Genomic DNA, 13,565 nt, shown 5'->3' with positions numbered 1-13,565 from the left:
ACCGAGTGTTAGCAGATGACTCATGTGTGCAGATTTTTCTTCATCGCTTTCTACAAGCTTCCTCTCTTCTACAGAATTAGCCCCGCAGCGGAGCAGCAAGGTTGTTTCCATCGCAACGCAGAGGAAAGTGACTGACAGTCGGCAGCGTCGCTCCTCCTGCTGCCAGACCAGAACAAGCTCCCACTTCATTATTCTAAATATTGAGCCTTTCCTGAGCCAAGTGGAGGTGAGAGAGGAGATCCACGGGAAGTCGCTTGGCTCCGTTTGGCCGGCGTTCCCCGATCGCCGGCATTCCTCAGATCCGGCCTAAAAAGCACCGCTGCCTTTTTTCCAAGCATCAGAGAGAAAAGCTTCAGGCTGTCACCAGCCGTTTTTTCCAAGCGTATTTCCAAATGAAATGTTGAATTAGTGTTATGTGAACACAATATTCTCAAGAGGGCATGAGAGGATTATATAACAAACTCTGTGCCAGGAATACCTCAGATTGTGGCGTTTTCTGCTCCGACTCCCTTCAAAAAGGTTTTTTAAATGACTTTGATGAATTAATTTGTCTCCTTGGTTCACACACACCATGTGGCGCTTTGGTCTGTTACAGTTCTCTCTGGCAGTTTGATAGAGAGCAGCAGGGATCCGCTGAAGCCGCCTCTACTGAGTCGGAAATCAACAAATAATTCCATCCTTTCTGCACAGCCGAGGGTAAAACTCTTTGTTTCTTCCCCTCTTTCCGTTTCCACCAGGCCGAGGCGTCCAGATACAAATGACTGGACGAAAAGCTTTAAGGCTCTATTAGACAATTATGTCACAGTCATGCAGATCCCATCATCATCACAGGGATTATAGGGGCAGCATTATGTTTTCCAGGCACAGAAGCCATTTTATAGCACAATCAGAGAAATGTTACACATATCAAATATGACACTGCAAAAACACAAAATCCTACTATTTTTGATCTATTTTTAGGCAAATATCTTAATTAGCTTGAAATAAGACAAAACTAACTTACAAGTAACAAGAGTTTCAATAATTTATTAATATTGATTTAAAAAGTTCCAGTTCTATTGGCAGATTATGTCACTTTAAAATATCAGAAAAATGTCATGTTATAAATGAGAATCTGCCAGTTAGAACTTCTTTCTCAATATTAAGGAAACTACTGATGTGAAACAAGCTCCTGTTTCTTGCGGAAAAGTTACTTGTGAGTTAGTTTTGTCTTATTTCAGGTGTAATAAAATAATTGCATTAGAAGCAAGTCAAATACTTGGTAAAGTTTTGTGTTTTTGTAGTGTAAAAGACATTTGACTTCCTGATTTAATTCCTTGAAATTAAAACTGTCTCTTTAAGAACTCCTGCTGTTTCTGAAGCTCCGCCTCCAGGAAGTCGTCCCAACATGGCTCCTCTCTTAACCCTTAAAAGTTTTTAACAGCGTCGCTCTGAGCAGCAGCTCAGCAGTTCCACCAGACATCTGCTAATTGCTGCTGGCTAGTCTGAAGGAGCTGAGTGGGGGAGGAGGTGCGCTTCGAAGGCGGGGCTAGGTCCAACCAGCTGAATGGTTGCCATGGAGACTAATGGACTTCTCAAACATGAAAGAATCAAAGCTACATATCAGGGAAAAGCATAAAAATATGATGGAAAAATCAAAAAAGTGAAACTGCAGCAATAAAAGCTCTTCTTGAGCAGCGCCACACGGGCAGTGATTTACAGCGCTAACTCCCACCTCCTTGCTCTGATTGGTTGTTTCCAGTTAGCACTGGGAGAAAACTGAGGATACAAATCTTTTTCACTGATTATCTGTCACAACCTGGAGACATATTCAACAAATGTGTAAAAAATATTTTTATAAAAGTTACTGCAGCTGTAATATCAGATTTTTATTTATCTCCATCTTGTTGCTGCTTGAGTTTGGACAGAGGGGGGCGCTCTGAGCCGGTCCAGATATATCGTCCTGGGATTATTGCAATAAACGATGATATTGTTGTTTTGAGACAATTTTAAACTAGTATATTGATGAGATAATAATGCAAGTACAACCTGTAAAGCTACACAGTCAAGGTTAAGAGCAATAATTTGGGTTATTTAGCCATAAAAGGAACTTTATTTTTACAAGTCTTATTTTTATAAAATAAGATCAAATTCAGTTTCAAACTTAATATTTAGTTTGAGCCTAAATGTTGAGCGTAGCTAAATAATTAGCAAGTTAAACATTTATTCTAAACAATTAGCTCACAACTAAATATCTAGGTCACACGATGTGGAAGTGGACTACCAAAATAAAAGCTGGGTAAACTTCATAAAAACTCCTGCTGCTGAGATCGAAGCAGCTTCAGCTCATCAAGTTTAACTGTGACAAAAAGTAAACGGAGGAACGACAACATGGCCGCCTCGCTGTGGGTTTAAATGTAGAAATGATGTCATTTCCTCCTGCGGCGACTTGGACTTAAAGTTTGAATACGATATTTTGCAGCAGCGTTGAGATGATGATAAAAACTATTAATTCAATCTTTTTAGATAACCATGAGTGTAGAGTCATTGTGGGGAAATTAAAAACATTCCTATTTATAACGGGCTTCGTCTGTATCTTTAAATTTATTCTTATGTATTGATGCTTTCACCAAACAGTGGAGAAAATGAACAATTGAAGCCGATGAGTTTTAATGTCTCGATTTTAACAAGAGCACATGAACCTGTCGACTCATTTACAAATACATGAATATAACCCCAGACAAAACACACACACACACACACACATAGGAAGAAAGAAACTAAACAAAAAACAAACCAACAGACCAATCAGCACAGAGTTTGCCAGTCACATGACCTTCTGTCCAGTTATAAATCATTTAAATGTTTGAAACTCGTTTTTACTAAAACAGCTGATTTTCTCACGGCCAAAAAGTCGTTTGTGAAAAATCCACAAAGTTTTTTTCCTCCATGATGAAGCAAAAAGGAAACATTAAGCTGGAATATTAAAATATTTGAGATGAAGAGTCACATTTTAGGATTTGATTTAAACAACCATGACAATGATAAAACCAATTTGTCATTTATCATGTTGAATGATAAATGACATGATTAATGCCTAACAAGAAATAAACCATCAAATGAGCAGCAGAACAGACGTGGCGTCCAGCAGATGTGCTGCCTGTCGGCACTAAACGGTAAAACCTGAGCAACGTGATTTGCCCAGATGTCAGCAAGGAGAGCGCGTTCCTTCTACCTAACGACCTGAGCAAACCTCAGGTCGTTCAGAGCCGCTGTGATGTAACTCTGAGCACGAAACGGCGTGGAAACGAAGGAGCCGCTGGGACCGCAGACGTCAGCAAGCGAAGCTCCACTTACAGACGAAGAGGTGCGAGAGGCGCGACATAAAACTAGAAAGGAGAAAACCTTCAGAGCAGCTTTCAGCAGCCTGGCACAGTCTACAGACTTTAAATGTGGCACAGCGTGAGGAAGACGAGGCGCAGCTTTGCATGTGTCATGTTTCTGAAATGGTTCCGAGTCTGTTGCAGTCAGATTCCAGATCAGCCTCCGCAGCGTACACACCATCCCAGAGAGGCTCCTACCAAACCTTCGGGCTGCGTTATGCAACCTACCGGCTGGATCACTGGTGGAGAGGCGGCGGCCTGCAGGGGGCGTCCTGCCAAATCTGAAGCACCGCTGGAAGATCCTTCAGTTTCATTGCTTTCTCATGTCAGACAGGAGAGAAATCAAACTAACGCATGGCAGCTTCTAGATTCTAAACTACTTCAATATTTAAAGGGGATCTATTTTGTAAAATTTACGTTTTTATTCTTCATTTGTGTCTCAACTGCCTAAAACAACATGCAGTCATTTTTTGGCAAGAAGTTTTTTATTGTCTGGAAAACGAGTCGTTTCAAAAACCTCCTGAGTTTTAAATCACAGGCAGCCCCGTTACCTAGCAACAAGCCCAGCCCGTTACCTAGCAACCCAGCTGATCTCCAGTGTTTGGTCAGCTGGTTTTTCCCTCTGCTATACAATGGCTGCTGGAAAAGACAAGAGTTTACTTGTTGACTTGCTGCAGACTGGTTGGTTGTGCAGGAGCCTCCACTAATGCTTTTCAATGTAATTGTTCATCTGTTGGCAGCCATTTTGTCTGTCAGTGTAATGCAGAGTTCGGGGGGCATGGCCAGCAGCAGCTTGTTTGGATTTAAAGTGACAGCGACCGTAAAGAGGCAGAAACTGATCAAACTGAAATCTGATTATCTAAGAATGATTTGGTGAAATAAATGTGGTGACCATGTTTTGTTTAGGCCAAAGGCCAATCGGTAAAATTATTTAGTTACAATCATTTCAGTTTGTTTGGAGGAAGAACCACAGCAGCTGGAAGTGGAACAAATTTATCGTTCCTTCTTTTTATAAAGGATTTATTCACTCTAGAAGCTTTTTTTTAATTTCAGACAGAAAAGTCGGTCAGAGGGAAGGAGAGCAGGGGCAAAGGTCATCAGGTCGGGAATCGAACCTGTGATGTCAGAGGCTCCTCATGTGGGTTGAGCTCAATACCTTCCGCCTTTTGTTTCTCTCTATGGAAAAGTAGATGAATAATAAAAAGAGACTGGACTCTAGAAATAGTATCTATGATAAGAACATCTATAAAAGGGAACGTTAAAAGCCATAGCGCTTTTTCTTTTTACAACATTTCCATTGTTACTGCAGATTCAGGGATTCCCCCTGATGGAGCTGCAGACCACAGGCTCCGGTTTTATAAGACCATTTTGAACAGAGTCTCACTAAGTGAGCAGCAGTGAAACGGCGACTATTCTCCGTGTGACGAGAGCTAAACAGGGAATGAAACAATCAGAGAGTCAAATCTCACTGAACACAAAACGAAAAAGAGTTTTATTTCTCTGTATACTGCATCAAAATTTACAGCTTCAAAAAAATTAGATTAAAATGACTTTAAATTAAAATTGATCCTACATGCAGTGTTAAGCGGTTTATCCTCCTGCGTGCTGCTGCTGCAGTCAGGCAGCTGAAACCGTTTCTCCAAGGTCAGGCAGGCAGGGATTCTGGCCTATAGCGCGAACCGAACTGCTTTGCATTCACTACACCTGCCACAGACACATGACTCATCATCTGAATTATGGGTACATTGTGTGAACAAAGACTGTGGGGTTGCAGCAGCTGCAGCTTTAGCAGCAGCATCGATTAAAGTGACCGTAATGCAGCGAGAAAGAAAGGAGGACACTGCACACTTTGAAGGTCACTGCACTTCCAAAAATGGGGTCTCTCCAGAGCGGAAAGTAATTACGCCGGTTTTAGAGACTTCACTGTGAGCCGCTGCTGGAAAAACTCTTATTCTGAACAGAACCAGTGAGGGACCGTAACAAACAACAAACCTGCTGCATATGGACGTTTCCCCTCCTTCAGTCCGGTCGACCCGGTTCTACTGGAACCAGAACTCCACCATCTGCTCCACCTCCAGCTGCTGTGGTTCTGAGTCAAACCAACCTGTTCCCCTCCTGGCCTGTGGGGGCGCTGCACCAAGAACCACTGAAGGAAACCACACAAAAACCTCTGAAGACACTGAGAGCAACTTCCTTCTTCACCAGATGGAAACAAGATGGAGGCGTCAGATTTTAGTGTTGGAGGATTTCTCTTTAGTCTTTGGCTGAAGACCAGGAGCCATTTCTGCTGCTAGCGCTAGGCTAGCACGCTAGCTTTGGTTGGATTTACCCAGAATGCCCTGCGCTGTAGTCCACTTCCTGCTTTTGGAGCGGTCTCCGGTCCGCTTGGCGTTCACATTCAAACTGAACCAGAGTTCACTTCAACCGAACCCAGACTGAGGTTTGGAGGACCAGAAGTCAGGGGTCAGAGGTCAATTAGCATTCACAACAACTGGACCGGACTTTCTAGGCAAACAAACTACACTTTGACTAAAGTGGACTGAACAGGTGTTTTATGAAACATCTGATGTTCTTGGTGCTGCCAGCTGCATCGACATTTTAGCCGCTACAGCTAGCATCACTACATACAGAGTCATGGTCTGATTTCTACAAAATATGACTTAAATTAAAGCAGAGAAAATTGCAGATGTTTTGATATGTCAAATATTTATTCTGCCTTGATATTAATCCATAAACAGTTTGGTTTCTGTCAGTTCTGTCAATATGCAAGAGAGGACTGAACAAAGGTCTTTTATATTTGCCAATTCAATTTCACATAACTGCACCTGCAGCACACATAGTTTGTTATATGTGTAATAAGATTTAAGATTTTGTGAACATCGGCACGTTTTACAAACAAACGACACATTTAGTCCAGATTTTGTCAATTTATCAAACTTTCCGACTGAACAAAACACAGAAATCATTTTAAGCCTCAGATTGAAGCAGCTGGTCGACGTTTGGTGAAATCAACGAAACTAACTTTAAATATAGTTTGTCATAAGTAAGATAAAATCTGCAATGTCTCGAGTGACATCGCGAAGGGAAACTGTTCCCAGGTCTGCTGAGTCCCACCATCAAACTCTGAGTCATTTATTCATTTTACCACCAATAGAATCAGATTCGTGCCACTAAGAGTTTTAAGACGATTACAGTTTACCTCAGATGATGCCATCTGAGTGAAACTAAAGTTCAAACTTGCAAAGTTCAGCCTCTTATTTAAACACAAACAAAAACACGCTTTTTAAAAGTATTTGACTTCCTATGTTTATCGATATGCTGCCCTCAACTTTAATGTTCAGAGCGGCCTACTTTGTCTTTTTGAACCTGTTTGCTAGTTTAGCAGCAAAGCTCTCAGTCTGTGCAGAGTTTGCATGTTTCCCCATATTTGCATGATTTGCCACTGGCTGCTCGTCTTTCCTGCCAGTTTGGGCCAACAGGATGAAATCATGACAGTCATGGATCGTTCGGAGGTCAGCGGAAAAGTTTTAATGTTCCTCGTTTTTTACAAGAATGGAGAAATAATTTTTGTTCAAAAATTATTTCTCCATTCAGAGCCACAACTGAAAGATGTGTGTGACTAATGTGGATATTTGAGTTTGATATTGTAATTTTATGTAAATAGTTTTGTTGACTGTGGCGATTCTACTGCCAGCCTGGATCACAGCAGAGCTCAGCTTTAGCTGAAACGTCTTCTGACTCTCTTTCTTACTCACAGGAGAGTAAATTATAATTAATTCATCTGTCTCCAAACACTTACATAAAGTATTATGAAACAAATCTGTCCTTACCTGCACCACTCATTCAATGTGCTGCATCTTACAAGCACTGACTGCTGCAATAACTGCAGCACAACGTTTATTATAATGTATAAAAATATAAACTACACATGAAAGTCAATAATTATAATAATAACAAAACAGCAGTTAGGGTACAAATGTACAAATAATCCAACAGAAATCCATTGATAAGATCAAGTTAGCATTGGCATGCTAGCATTGATGCTAGCATGCTAAGTAATACCATTAGCATGTTTCTTGAAAATGCTAAGACGGCATTGACGTGATAGTATGTTAACATGCTATGTTACTATTAACAAGCTAAGTTTAACAGTTGGAGAGAAGGAATCAAGAATTTTTTTTAATATATATTTTGTGGTAACTGATTATTTTGATTATTTTTTTTACAGTGTACATATTTTGACACTGTCAAAATACTGTATGTACGAGTTTAAAAGTCAAACTTGTTTGACTTAAAACAAAGAATTTGTGTCCTTCAGATTCTCCACTTTATCATGTATAATAATTTAAATATGATAAATCATGGAGAATCTCATGCCTTATAAATATGTAATAATGTTTTATCACAGCTAGCTCAAGCTACTTTTAGTAAACTGTTAAATATGGAAAAAACAGTCAGAATTTCAAACAACCTACAAATAACTGCAGCATATTATAGTGGATAGTCAACATCTGTTCATATTTTACGCAACCAATCTTTAAAAATGTTTAACTTGTGCATTAATGTGCATGTAATTCATTTCAAACTTTTCTCGTCTTAAATTCAAAACAGTAAATATCAGGGATGTTCCGATACCGATCATCCATGAGGCCGATCTCTGCCCATCACCTGGATTGGCTGTTAATTTTTTGCTTTACGTATAAATGATACTAAATTATCTGGCAATAAATTGACCTAATTTAGATATAACATACATATTTTACCACATATCTAAAATCAGTTTCAGTTCCCTGCTGCAGCTCAGCTGCTGCTCGCTGTGACAGTTCACCGTCTGGAGGTTCAGCGGCTCCGTCTGAAATATCACCTCCAGTAGCGGCGGTCCAACAGCGGGAGCAGAACCGGCGTCTCGCTCCGCAGCTCAAGACTTGAATTATTGTTCATCTTTCTGACCGTGTTGGAAGCTGCGCTGCTCTACCTGCTGTCTGGATCCGGACGTCTTTGGTTCCTGCGTTGAGCCTCCATGCAGCCAAATCAATCGAGTGTTTGGTTTTTAAATATCATATTAGATTCGTTGTGTTGATGCGTTGTGACGAGCTTCGCCCCCCGAGGTCATTTCCCACCTAACCCTCCTCCATGAATGACAACGTAAAAATTTCCACCCAGAAGTTATGAATTATTAACCAATCGCATTTTTATGCTAGTTATTTAGTGAAGAATCAAACATATAGAGAATTCCTCATCACGTCAGAAAAACATTCTATCCATCATCCAGCATGCTCATCTTAGTGGGGGCTAAGGGGTCAAAGGGCAAGAGAAACATCCCGTCCCGGGAATCAAACCCAGGACCTTCTAGCTGCAGGGCAGCAGAGTCACCAGCTGCTCCACCGAGCCGCTAAAGACAAACATCAATGTTACGATCTGAGGGCGTTTCCTGCAAAACGCAGCAAACTTCTGACCAATCAGGCAACACTTCACACAATCAATCAATCAATCAATCAAGTTTATTTGTGTAGCACAATTCAGCAACAAGGCGTGTCAAAGTGCTTTTCATGATAAAAAAAATCAAAAATACAAAGTCATAGAAACAAGCCACACGTGGAATGATTCGACCCGACCCGACCCGACCCAAACCCGATCAGAACCTGCCCGGCCCGGGGTCGAGTTCAGCATGCGGGCGACTCTGCAAACAAAATGTCGCAATTTCCGTTAAGAACCGATTTCTCCAGTTAGCATGAAGCAGGTCGGGTCCTAAAGCTGCTGCTGGCCACGCCCACTCAGCTCTTACATTGCAAACTGACGTGCAGTTATACAACCATGCATCTTTGAAAAGCATTAGTGGAGCCTCCTGCACAACCAACCAGTATATAGCAGTCAACAATTAAACTCTTGACTTTTCCAGCAGCCATTGTACAGAGCATACAGCAGGAAAACCAGCTGGCCAAATGCTGAGGGTTGCTAGGTAACGGGCTGGGCTTGGCTGGGGTTGCTAGGTAACAGGCAGAGCCTGCTGATTTGTGACATTATTTTCCAAAGGTTTTTGAAATGGCTTATTTAGAAAATAATAATTTATTGCCAAAAAACGGCCTGGTATTTTTTTAAAGATGTTTGTAGAAGGAGTTGAGACCCAAACGGAAGTACAAAGAAAATGTGAGTAATACTTTATGAAGATGTTGAACCACACAAAGTGATTGAGTTTTTCAAGCTGCTCTAGAAAGAGTGGAAGCCTCAGAGGATGAACTTCTCCAGGGAGAGCAGATCTCCCGGCTGGATGTTGCTCTGATTAAAGCGTGGACGCCAGCGGAGCGACAGATGGCAGCAGGGAAGTAGGACTTCCGTTTAACGAGCCATCAGCCTCCAGTTCATGTCAGCGTTCTTTACCTTCACTCCATTCAGGACCCTGGATTTTAACTGGGAGCTTCCATGACAGATTCTGTGTACAGTGGCTCTGCTGCTGCAGTGTGTATGTGTTTGAAACTAGTTCAGCTGGAAACCAGGTCACTCATTCTTAGACGGTGCAAGTGGGACTTTATTGGATGGTCTGATTTTTTTTCCGGTTACGAAGTGAGAAATCGTCCCTGCAGATCCACTTTGGGTTCTGGACTGCATCTCTGCTCTGGATCGCTGCCATGGCGATGCTCTCAATACATCCCTGTGACTCTACCTTGCTGCTGAAGCTGAGCGTCTGACCTGCGACGTCCTAGTTAAAGCAGGTAGATGAACAAATGGCCAGAAATGTTGAAGAGCCGCCATGATGAACGGTCAGGAAAAAACTCCGAAATCCTGTCGGACATTTTTTCATCACTTCTTTGTCTCTGATTTAGAAAAACGATGGAAAACTAAAACTTGATCATCCCGACTCAGATTTACACACTTAACTGAGAATCCAGAAAGTATTAAAAATCTTGATAACAGAATTTATAGTTTGATGACGCAAAGCCATTGCAATATCTGTTTTTATTCTATTTTCCTTATAAAACTTATTATAACAACAAAGTTGATGAGCAACATGTCATGTTGGACAGAACACCAGAGCTCTACGCAATTTCAATTTTAATATTATATTTTCATATTGCCACTGGCAATATACGATATATTATATTTGTTATTAGTTTCATTTTTCATTGGTTTCTGGTTTCTTCATTCTGCAAAAACATTTTGTTATTTCAGACAAAATAATTTGGAGATTATTGTCCACTATTGTTTTCTGAATGAGTCAAAATGAGCTGGAAATTTGCTGTAACCTTTAAAAGTTTTCCTGGTTTGGAGTCAAAATGTCTGAATTTTGCCTGTTGATGCGACTGACTTGAAATAAACTTCATATAAATATATTTGAACTCAGCAACTGCTTTCAGTCAAAGCCAAGCACAACCTGAATAATGATGATGACGATGATGATGATGTCTAATATTGTTCCAAACGGGATTAAACTGTTAAATGAAACATCTGATTAATCAATTAATCATCAGAATAATCTATAGACTAATCAATGAGATGATAGCGCAGCGCTAAATGCACCGTCTGCTGATGGTCACTACCTTCATCCTGGAGAAACTTGGACTGTTCCCTCGGTTCAAACTGCTGAGTCAGCAAAACCAGATTTTATTCTCAGACCTGACAGAGACGAAACCGAACCGGATCCAAACCGGTTTCAAAACTGGACCGGATCCAAACCAGAACCGGATCCAAACTCTACTGTTTAAACAAATGAAACGATGATTAATGAGCAAAAAGCCGTTTTTTGTTTTGTTTACCAGAGGAAAGAGATTCATCCGCAGCTCGAAATGAAACATCTACTTCACATTTTATGCACTAAACTCCTCATTTCCTTCCTTTCCTTGAGCTTCTAGTTTGGTCTAAAAACCCCATAAGGTTAATTATTGAACTACAACTTTGGCTTATCAAAGGAATAAATTCATCCTAGGTTGTTTTTCTTTCCATACAAAGTTTCTCCCAGCTCAGATTCAACTTGTTCAGTTTTCTTTTCCTTTCCCATAGAAAGTATTCCTGGTTCAGTGTTAACAGATTTTCCTGAGAAAAGTGATGAATTTATTGTTGCCAACTTCAATTCCCTGTTTTCATTTGCTACTATTAGCTTTGTGTTTTCTCTTCCAAGTGTGTTTTGAGTTTCCTCCAGGAAACTTGAACTCAATTCACTTTGACTGAATTGAACTGGATTCTCTATAACTGGCTATGAACGGGGCTTGATTATTTGGATATTTGCTACATGTTGGTTCTCCAGAAACAAACTCAACAGAAGTGAATCAGCAGGAAGTGAAAACAGTTTTGACCGTTTTAGCAACATTTACCGTTTTCACCAGGCAGATCAGAATCATTGCATAAAACATTCAAAACATTAAAAGTATTAGAAACATTAAAACATTAGAAACGGTTGTGGGCCACAAAATTTTAAACTAGAAATGCAAAGGTAATAGCGCAGCTAGCCGTTAGCTGCTAACGTGGCTAAAGTCGTAGCCACTTTGGGTTTTTCATTCAAACGTTTGATGAACTTTGGCTCAAATAGAAGTAAGTTCTCAATAGAGCACTTTGCTTCTATAGAATAATAGATTACTCAATATTTGCTAATTGAATTAAATAAACAAATTGTATTGACTAAGTAATATTCTTATTTTTGTATTTCTTCCTGTTTGTGCCTCAATAAGTTTGAGACTTAATTAATTAGTCAAGTCAAATTATTGCATTTATTGCCAAACTGAGGAAAACATTTATGGTTCCTTATATATAATAACAATAAATCACACAATAATATAAATCACACACACATACAGTAACTACAAATTTCTCAGATGTTTCTTCCAGCTGGTTTTAACGCGCACACACCTCCAGACTCCCAACACACCAACTGCTTCAAACCGCCCCCTATATATGCGCCACACGCACACACACACACACACACACACGCACACACACGCACACACACACACACACACACACACACACACGGGGATCTCTCTCTTCTTGCTCTCGTCTATTATTAGATGTTCAACCCAGAGACAAACTAATGACACACTGGAATGAATCACCAGAGCTGCTGCCTCCGACTAGCAGCACATCCAGCAGACAGGAAGCCCACACACACACATCACACACACACATCACACACAACCATCATACACATTATTACACACACCATCACACACACCATCATCCCGTCCCGTCCTCCCCTGGCTGCAGGTTTTTCACTGAAATGAATAAAAATCTAAAAGTAAAAACTCTTCTGTCTGCTAGTTTCACAGCAGGGAGTTTAAAGTTATGAGTTTGGAAAATTTATCTTGATTTTATTTTATCTTTAGGATTTCCACTCAGTTTGATTGGGAACCAAAAATTGGAAACATTTGTAACTTTTTCAGGCTGCTGTTTTTTTCTCTCAACACAGAAATTTATATCCAACAGCAACAGAAACACAAAGACGAATTAAACTGGTTACGGTTGGTTGTAGTTAGTTATGGTTGGTTGTAGTTAGTTACGGTTGGTTGTAGTTAGTTATGGTTGGTTGTAGTTGGTTATGGTTGGTTGTAGTTGGTTACGGTTGGTTGTAGTTGGTTACGGTTGGTTGTAGTTAGTTATGGTTGGTTGTAGTTAGTTATGGTTGGTTGTAGTTGGTTATGGTTGGTTGTAGTTGGTTATGGTTGGTTGTAGTTAGTTATGGTTGGTTGTAGTTAGTTATGGTTGGTTGTAGTTGGTTACGGTTGGTTGTAGTTAGTTACGGTTGGTTGTAGTTGGTTATGGTTGGTTGTAGTTGGTTACGGTTGGTTGTAGTTAGTTATGGTTGGTTGTAGTTGGTTACGGTTGGTTGTAGTTGGTTACGGTTGGTTGTAGTTGGTTACGGTTGGTTGTAGTTAGTTACGGTTGGTTGTAGTTGGTTATGGTTGGTTGTAGTTGGTTACGGTTGGTTGTAGTTAGTTATGGTTGGTTGTAGTTGGTTATGGTTGGTTGTAGTTAGTTATGGTTGGTTGTAGTTGGTTATGGTTGGTTGTAGTTAGTTATGGTTGGTTGTAGTTGGTTACGGTTGGTTGTAGTTAGTTATGGTTGGTTGTAGTTGGTTATGGTTGGTTGTAGTTGGTTACGGTTGGTTGTAGTTGGTTACGGTTGGTTGTAGTTAGCTATAGTGCATCTAGAGAAACTCATCCATGCGTTCATCTTCAGTCGTATTGATTATTGCAACAGCGTCTTCACAGGTCTGTC

Source organism: Xiphophorus hellerii, chromosome 11 (genome assembly GCF_003331165.1).
Source record: "Xiphophorus hellerii strain 12219 chromosome 11, Xiphophorus_hellerii-4.1, whole genome shotgun sequence".
In the NCBI taxonomy this organism is placed as follows: Eukaryota; Metazoa; Chordata; class Actinopteri; order Cyprinodontiformes; family Poeciliidae; genus Xiphophorus; species Xiphophorus hellerii.
This window is presented reverse-complemented; position numbering follows the sequence as displayed.